At 38.4% G+C, this 8,903-nt stretch overlaps 1 long non-coding RNA gene across 1 annotated transcript; it reads left to right on the plus strand.

The window, feature by feature from the left end:
• The first annotated feature begins 223 nt into the window (after nt 1-223).
• LOC131483128 (uncharacterized) lies at nt 224-8,580 on the plus strand. Its single transcript, XR_009247542.1, has 3 exons — nt 224-440; nt 2,645-2,733; nt 8,482-8,580. It is a non-coding gene; the product is annotated as an uncharacterized LOC131483128 (long non-coding RNA).
• Nucleotides 8,581-8,903: the final 323 nt, after the last annotated feature.

The raw sequence follows: 8,903 nt of genomic DNA on the forward strand, positions 1-8,903 counted from the left end.
TCTGCCTACATGAAAAAGTATAGGAAATCTTGTTTACCTGGAGTTATTTTAGCCATGCACTACTATTCAAAGACTTCCTGAAAAACAACCTGAAGTAATAGCTTTTGTGCTGGGCCACCCGGAAGCCTTGACATCAGATGAGCCTGTGGATGCCGTAGCAACGGCAGCCTTGTCGTCATGGTAACAGCCTTGCACTCCATAGGCAAAGCCAATGAGCTTTAAGTAACACTACATTCTAGCTAAGCCTCTCTGACCTTATCACGGAGCAGTAAGATCTGTCTGTTCTCCCAAACGCATGTGCCTCACAGCAGGGAGAGGGAAATGTGCATAATGTACCTGATTTAAATGTCGCACTCAGATTATTCAAACAAGCAAATGCTTCTCCCAGTTTGAAGCATTATGTGACATGATTTTCTTAAATAGATTGATTTCAATGATCTGTGGGTATTGTTAGGAAATCCGAGTGTATGGCAGGTGTGTTGTGAATGTGGTAAGTATACATTTCACAGGGGTAAAGTGTGTAGATTTCCCTTCCATGTCATGCATCACAAACTACAAAAATGGTTTTCACCCGTTGTACTGAAGGTTTTCCTCCTTGGCAGGATGGTAAGTAGGTGCAGTATCGCCTTTCACATTTGTATGCCACGTCAAGGTCACAGTCTGGAGAAACACATTGTAATTTTAGCTCTGCCTGCTCTGCAATGCCTTCACAAGGCTCAGGTCTTCCCCTAAACATTTCCTTCCCCAAAACGGGGCTAACAAGCTGTAGTCCTCTAAGCTGCTCGTTCAACTGTCTCAAGCTTCAGTGCAGGAAACAGAGAGCCAAGGCTGAGCAATTCATTCATGAAAAGCACAGAAGTCATTCCCCTTTCTGTGAAATGTTACTAGCTGTTCAAGATGTATTATGTACAATTGCTTAATCCCATATGCCAATGTGTAATAACAAACCATGTGGGTTTCCCAACAGCGCAGAATTTAACTCGTGTTGTTTACTTGAACTACTTCACACTTCACAGCTTATTTTAAATTATTTTTTTAATATCTCAGAACATTGTGTTTTAAAATACAATTTAAATTGTGTATCCTTTTATAAGCCTAGTTTTAATTCATTCTATTTTACTGAACATTCCAATTTCAGGCTGGTTTAGGACAAGAACTCCCCTAGGAAAATTTCCCTTTACATACCAGCCTGATTTTGATGAGTCTGCAATGTGCCTGTGCCCAAGAGGTGCACTTTCATTCATGTCTTGGATTTACAGTATGTAAATTGCCTATTGTATGTTGTCTTAAATGCCATGGAAGATACAAAGATAGATAAAACATGGCTGCTGTTCTCCAGAAACTTTTAAAGTGGACTCAACCGAAGTGGGTCATTTTTGGTGCTATCGTGTCATCTGAAGCAATCACATCAAAGTCACATCTTCATTTCTAACAAAACCCTCTTTCCATTCTGCTAACTGAAGGATCTGCAGGGGTTTTGTCTTATTTTTAAAGCAAGCCATTATTCATGAGATATATTTTTCAATTATGTATATGCCATTTGCTGAAATATATATATATTTTTAACCAGCCATTTATGAAAGAGTCTCTTGGCTATGTTTGTGTGGATGGAAAGGTGTGTGTGTGGGGGGGGCGGGTATGTATGATTCTTTTTTCTGCTAATAGAATCACGGTTATTTGCTCTGGTTCCATAGCTTGCACCAGATGAAGAAGGTGGTAGTGAGTATGTTTAAGTGGATCTGTCATAAAATGAGCAGCAGCATGGTGACAATTTTAAATGAGATTCAAATTTGGTGAATTCAACATAAAAGAAATTGCTGTTCAAGAAATGACTTCACTTAAATTTGGGGCTGGTCATATAAAAAAAAGAGCCAAATGAAAACATTGATTTTTCTGCTTGGAAACAAGATGTGATTTAGCAGAACAGCATCTGTTTAATAACAGAATACAGAGTCCTTCAAATTATAGGTGTTATATATCCCTTCACTGCATCCTCAATAGGTCATTGGAATTTTGCTAATAACCAATAGCGTGAAAAATCCAAAGAAAGTTATGGTGCTACAAAATGTCAAGGATAGTAGGACCAAAATGGACATTGAGGCTATTAATCTTCATGTAAGTGAGGATATTGAGGTCTATATGTGTCCTTCCTGTTTGCAATGTCAAATTTGCTATTACTTTTTTTTTTTTTTAAGAAAAGTCAGATCCACATAGAGAAGGAGAGACAGACAGAAAGATCTTCCATCCGCTGGTTCACTCTCCAAGTGCCTACGATTACCAGAGCTGAGCTGATCCAAAGCCAGGAGCCAAGAGCTTCTTCCGGGTCTCTCATGTGGGTGCAGGGTCCCAAGACTTTGGGCTATCCTCGACTGCTTTCCCAGGCCACAAGCAGGGAGCTGGATGGGAAGTAGAGTAGCCACGATGCGAAGCGGCACCCATAGGGAATTCAAGTGAATGCAAAGTGAGAACTTTATCCACTAGGTTACCAAGCCAGGCCCAAACTTGCTATTTCTTAAAGTCCAATAATACTGAACAACTGGTTGGCACCAATGATAACTTCCTGTGAAGCAAAAATTGTCTGCTTTGATTTGTATTCATGTGATCCACTTGCCTTGATATTTTTAAGCTCTATTTTCTTTTCCAGCTCAATCATTTTTAGCTTCCTGTAAGTCAAAAGATGATTAAAATTCTTGAAGAAATATTAAGCAGAGGTCATTAACTGGTCTGACTAAGGTGAGTTGTACTAAGAGAGATGTGATTTAAAGCGGGGAAGAAATGGAAAACTTGGCAAAAAGAGTTTGAGCTTTCTGAGTTTGCTTTCTTCTGTGTTTAGGATTTTCTTTATCTCTACGATCTTGTTGGAGAGTCTCTATATGCCTTTATATTTTCAATTTGTTTCTTCATCCCTTGTTTTGTTGTTTTCTTAACTTTCTACAAAATTGTCCAGTGATTATCTTAGTGGTAGTCAAGCTAAAATATCTCTTGGCCTTTAATGTCTGAAAATGCATGTAAATCCAGTCCTGCGAGTCAAATCTGATTCTTTGTATGAGAACACACACACACACACACACACACACACACACACGGTGGGCTGCGGGGGGAAATTTGAAAGGAAATTATGTCCCATAGGGATAAATTGATCCTATCTGTAGGTTCATGGCAAGTCTAGGATTTAAACATTTTGGCTTTAGTGGCATGTATCCTTTCTTCCACTCTGTCATGGTGTCCCGCCCCTGCCCTGTGTGGATTCGATGACCCATGGCCAGTCTCCACGTCAGATCTTCAGCAACTCTTGGTGGTGGCAGGGGAAGGGGTGTTTATTTACCCACACTGCCCTGGAGCTAGTTTCCCTTTTCCCCATCTACTTTGAAAACTTACTTACTCTAGATATTTTGCTCTCAAGATCCTCATCTCTAAGATTGGTTATGATCTTTTAAATTATTCCTCTAAAGACATTGATGCAGGATAATGGATTAATGTGCATCTTAAAAGGACTCTTCTGTGTTTTAATCAGAGGAGCTGGGAATTTCCAGTACCATGGTCTGCTGGCTCAGGGCATTCAAGCAGTTATACTTTAATATACCCTTTAATTCTTGCAGTGGATGGTCACTCATCATCATCATCTATGAACACATCCACTTTACTATGCTTAAACAAATGTATCTGGGTGGTTCAATGGAAAAGCTAACGTAGTTAACATTCATCGGTCAATTAGTGTGAGCCTATATTAGTTTGGTAGGGCTACTATAAGGAAACACTTGAGTGATCTAAGCAGTGGAAGCGACCTTTGCACAGCTCTTGAGGCTGAGAAGGAACCACATCCAAGTATCTGCACAATTAATTTCCTCTAAGGGTTATGTCCTTCTTTGGTCTTTTCTCTGTGTCTCTACATGTTTTATGTTCTGGGCTTTCTTCCCACCCATAAGACCTCATTTTACTTAACTCCTTCAAGGCCATATCACCAGAACAGATATTATGAATCACCAAAGTTTAGAAATGGAACCAACAATGTTAGGGATATGAGCTCTCAGCCTGTTAGCACATCAGATAGCCTTCAAGTATGTTACAGCATTATGTTTAATTATTTCTAAAAATTCTAGATTAGTATTTTATTGTTCGTTTTTTTTCTAGTTAAAAATGAAGTTCTAGGAGGAAAAGTAACTTACTCAAATTTATATACCTGCTAGGTAATGAAGCTAAGAGTTGAAAGGAGACTTGCAGTCCCAAGTCCCAGATTTTCTGCTCTGCCACTTTGCCTCCAGCTAAGAGTTAAACCATGTGCTTTGCACAGGCCCATGGTTCCTGCTTCCTGGAATTTTCTACTCCCTGGGGAACTGAGAGATGCATTGGGTGTTTGGGCAGAAGTTCTGTTTGAGAGGTTATGTTCAAGAAACCAAAATAACGATTATTATATAATAGGGGTTTTTTTTAACTTGGCAAAAATTAACAGATGATTTGGTTTATTTTTCAGGAAGAAAGAGACTTTGAATGTTAATTTTTAAATCAGCAACAGTGACAATTTTAACAATACTTTGAGAAAATGTTTAAATCATTAAGAAAACATTGGTTAGTTGGCCCGTGTCTCTTCAGTCTCTAACACACCAGAGCATGAACAGTGAACTTAGTTGGGATATTCTATATTTTGCGAGACGAGTCACCAAAATTTCAAGTTTTTTTCCAATTTAACATATTTTTTTTCAGAAGGAAAGAACTGTCTAAGCATAAACCAAATTTAGGCTTCTTTTGTTGTTCTCCTTTTCTGTCTCCAGAAATGTAGGTGAAATATCTCTGTATTCCTACAAATTATTTAATTTGCCTTTTTTCTGTTACAACATAATAAAAAGATTTCATAAGAACTCATCTGTGACAAGTCAATTCTTTTTTTTATTTCTCCAGTACAGAAATGTTTACATGAAAAAAAAAATCACACCAAATGAATGACAATATAATGAAGATGTTCCTAAAAGAGGTAATGATTAAATAAAATTCTATTGTTGTAATTCATGGGGGAAATGTTTAGGGCATTCTTAAAAAGGTGAACAAAAGGAAGTAGGAAAAGAAAAATAAAGAATACTGAAAATCTGACAAAAAAATTTTCTAGCCCCATTGTCTATAAAAAATAGAAATGTATTTCTAAACTATAGGTGATAATACTTGCAATATCTGTTTACTATAGTATAGTTAGTGCTCTTGAATAAACACATTCTTACTGAGCAATGAAGAAAGATAATTCAATAATAAAGGAAAGGGGCAAATAATGTTCTCTGGCTCTAATAAGACAAATTCAGTAACTTTTCAAAAATATTTAATTGGAAATGCAGATCTTCAGAGAGAAGGAGATACAGAGATAAAGACCTTCCATCTGTTGGTTCACTCCCCAAGTGGCCACAATGGCTGGAGCTGAGCCAATTCAAAGCCAGGAACCAGGAGCTTCCCCCAGGTTGCCCATGTGGTACAGGGCCCCAATGCTTTGGGCCATCCTCAACTGCTTTCCCAGGCCAAAAGCAGGGGACTGGATGGGAAGTACAGTAGCCAGGACACAAAGCGGCACTCAGATGGAATCTTTGTGCATGCAAGGTGAGGATTAACTACTAGGCTTTTGTGCAAGGCCCACAACTTAATTTACCAAAGGCTGGATGCTATCTATGACTTTGCAACTCTATTCCCCATCTCCATAGAAATCCAGCAGCACCTCAGAGCCCTGAGGACTGCAGTTCGCTGAACTCCTGGGCCCTCACAGAACACGAGTGGGCTAAACCATTTAGATTTCATTTCATGTGGGTCACGTTGGTCTTAATTACAGTCTTAACTATTGATATTCCTTCTGACTCCAGCAAGTATCTGATTCTTGCTTGCTCTTAATTCTCAGGTGCCTCAGGTGTACAATTAAGAATAAATCTAGTTAATTTGAAGAAGTAGTTGAACAATTGTTCCAAACATCAGAACCTAGGAAGGACAGCCAGATATTGAATATCAGCAGTATGGTTTGTCAATTGTGTCGCAGTCTTAGGAGAACACACATATCATGAAAGTATTCATGTTTTGTAAAGTTGTGTTAGTGGTGAAGTATGCCTGGCCTTAGATATTTTTACAAAGAATATCAACACTTTTGCTTTACAGAACCAAAATTGTATCAGGTAATCCAAAGAAGACTAAACCCAAAAGAGATATTAATGTGAGCTATAAGCAAATGATTTGCCAATCTTGACATCTGTCATTATATAAGAAAGCAAACTGCATTACAGCTTCCTGTAGGGAATAGTAAATGACCCAGGGGCCTTTGGAGGTGACTCCCCAGACAGCAGCTTAACACGCTCTAATACAGAGGCATACATGTCCAGTGATCAGTCAATTTATATCATTTGTTTAATCATTGCAACATACAGGAAAATAAAGCAAGTAGAAGGTTGTTTCAGAATGGCTACTACCAGGAAAAGACCAATGACTATATTGTCTCCCCAAATGTAAACTGTAAATTGTTCTGTGCATGGAGTTTGCATGTTGGGAACAGCACAACATGGATATCCTTTGCTAAGGTCCAGGTGACAGAAAGTACAAAGTCAAATGCTCGGAGCAGAGAGGACGTCCTGTTTTCTCTAGCGTAACTGAATCTGTTCAAAGAGACCATCTCATTTCTTAGGATGGAGTCCCTAGTTTCAAACATTTTGTTTAAGAAAAACCTGCCCTCATGTGGGGCATATAGACTCCAAAACACTTTGTTATTTTTTTAAGACTTTTTTTTTCAGTAGGTAAATACATTGATGAAAAGTCACACATTGCTCATGACTTTGAAGAATTGACAGCCTAGCAGATTCACCAAACATGGGTAGAGGCTTTTGTTTTGGTCATTAATTTTCCCCTAAATTAAGTAGGCAAAGCAAACTGCATTTAAGTACCTTGCAATGCTTCTCTCTCAAAATCATTAAAACAAAATCCCCCGAAATGTATAAAAACAACTTGATTGAGTTACCCTAATTATAAGACATTACTATGTAGAAGGAAAGAAGCTTTATCTTTGTTTTTATTACTTTACAGTTTTACTGAGGAAGTATTATAGCTGCTGCTGGGAAGGTACCCTAAATGTTAAAACAATCTGACATATCCAGTTTCAAATTGTAATTCTAAACATTTTTAACTGTTTCCCTCTTGTACAAGTTCCTCATCATCTCAGATGCTGTTTCTGAATCTTGAAATAGGGAAAAATAGGAGTTATCCATAGTATAGCTATGGGGCAAAATGATAAAGTTTTAGAGAATCTTGTCATGTTGGTGTTAATATTACCTATTTTAATTATGAGACTATATAATTGGTTATATAGAAATAATGTCACAAATTTCAGAGCATGACAAAATGTGAGGCAATAACAGATTCTGTGAAGAAGGCTGGGCACAGATAAGGTTGGGTAGAAGTTTCAAAGAAAAAAGAGATCTCAGCTCTACCTGAACAAAGGAGTGGGGCTGGATGCAGAGGAGAGAAAATCAGGCCAGTGGGGTAAGTGATGTAAGTGGGAATGTGGGGCCTGAAAGTGCACACTGCTTGACCAGGACTAGATTAATTGGGTTGACACAGAAAACTGGAAGTTGGGAAACAAGCAATTAAAAGTTTTATCAGAAAATAACATATTTTGGGGCTTGTGCTATGGTATAATTGGTTAAGCTACTGTGTGATGCTAACATCCCATATGGGTTTTGTTTTAAGTCCCAGTCACTCCAGTTCCAATCTAGCTTCCTGCTAATGCATCTGGCAGGACCCCGATGAAGCTCTGTGTCTTAACCTTAATCTGGCCCAGTCTTAGCTATTGTGACCATTAGGGGAGTGAATCACCAAATGGAAGATCTCTCCTCTCCCTCTTAACTCTGCCGCTCAAATAAATAACATAAATCTTTATTAAAAATAATGTTTTAGAAAAATACATCAAATCATCATGGTGTGGGGAATAGCTTCCACCTTGAGTTAGAAGGTTGCTAATAGAGCCTTACAAGAAAACAAAGAACAACACTAACATAGTGAAACCCAATGTACATGGTAACCCTGGAGTGAAATGGAGTGAACCAAGACTGGAAACATCAAGAAAAAAGGATGCCAGATAATTATTGGTAGACTAGGAAGAGAGACTTCCTAAAGATGTTGGAATCAACAGGTAGATATTGCAGGACACAGAGCATAAAAGAAAGTGAGAAGTGGACTTCTGGAAGGCAGTGAGGAGGTGATTTTAAACTCTAAACAATTTACTTCCTGAAGGAAGAATCATGTCTCATTCATCTTGGGATCACCGGTATTTAGTGCAGAAACAGGAATAGGAACTTGGGTTATATAACTATGCAACTGGGGTTCAAATCCAATTCAGAGCTGGCAACACAGACTCTCACAGCTGGCACATGAGATCTGATCCATCCTGGGGTTGAAGCATATTTAAGGTTGTAGCCCACAGTTAGGGGATGGCAGATTATGATCTCCCCGGCACTTACCCTTTCCATGCAGAGAGTCAACTTCCAACACCCAACATTTGCAGCTCTTTTGTTGAAGACTGCAATTGCTTACTTTTATGTGAGGCAAACCAGAAGCATGGGAGAATAATCACCCTTCCAAACAACTCTCAAATAAGGTCAGAAAGGAATTGATGAATAAATATTCTAGCTCATTTGTTTAGGATAATTGTGTCCTGTATGTTCTAGTCCATCTTTCCAAGTAAAATTCACCTCTAGCTGCTCAGAGTGGTAATTTTTTTAATGATTCATCTTTTTTGCTTCTCCTGTCACTTCCTTTTGGTACTGTTTTCATATTGCTTTGTTTTTTCTACTGGTAACTCCTCTCCCCAAAAATCACTTGCACTTGAATTTTGTTTTCAGGATATGCCTCTAGGAAACTTCCACTAAGTCAGTGGGAACAACATAAGATCATGA

Source organism: Ochotona princeps, chromosome 23, assembly GCF_030435755.1.
Source record: "Ochotona princeps isolate mOchPri1 chromosome 23, mOchPri1.hap1, whole genome shotgun sequence".
NCBI classification, from domain to species: Eukaryota; Metazoa; Chordata; class Mammalia; order Lagomorpha; family Ochotonidae; genus Ochotona; species Ochotona princeps.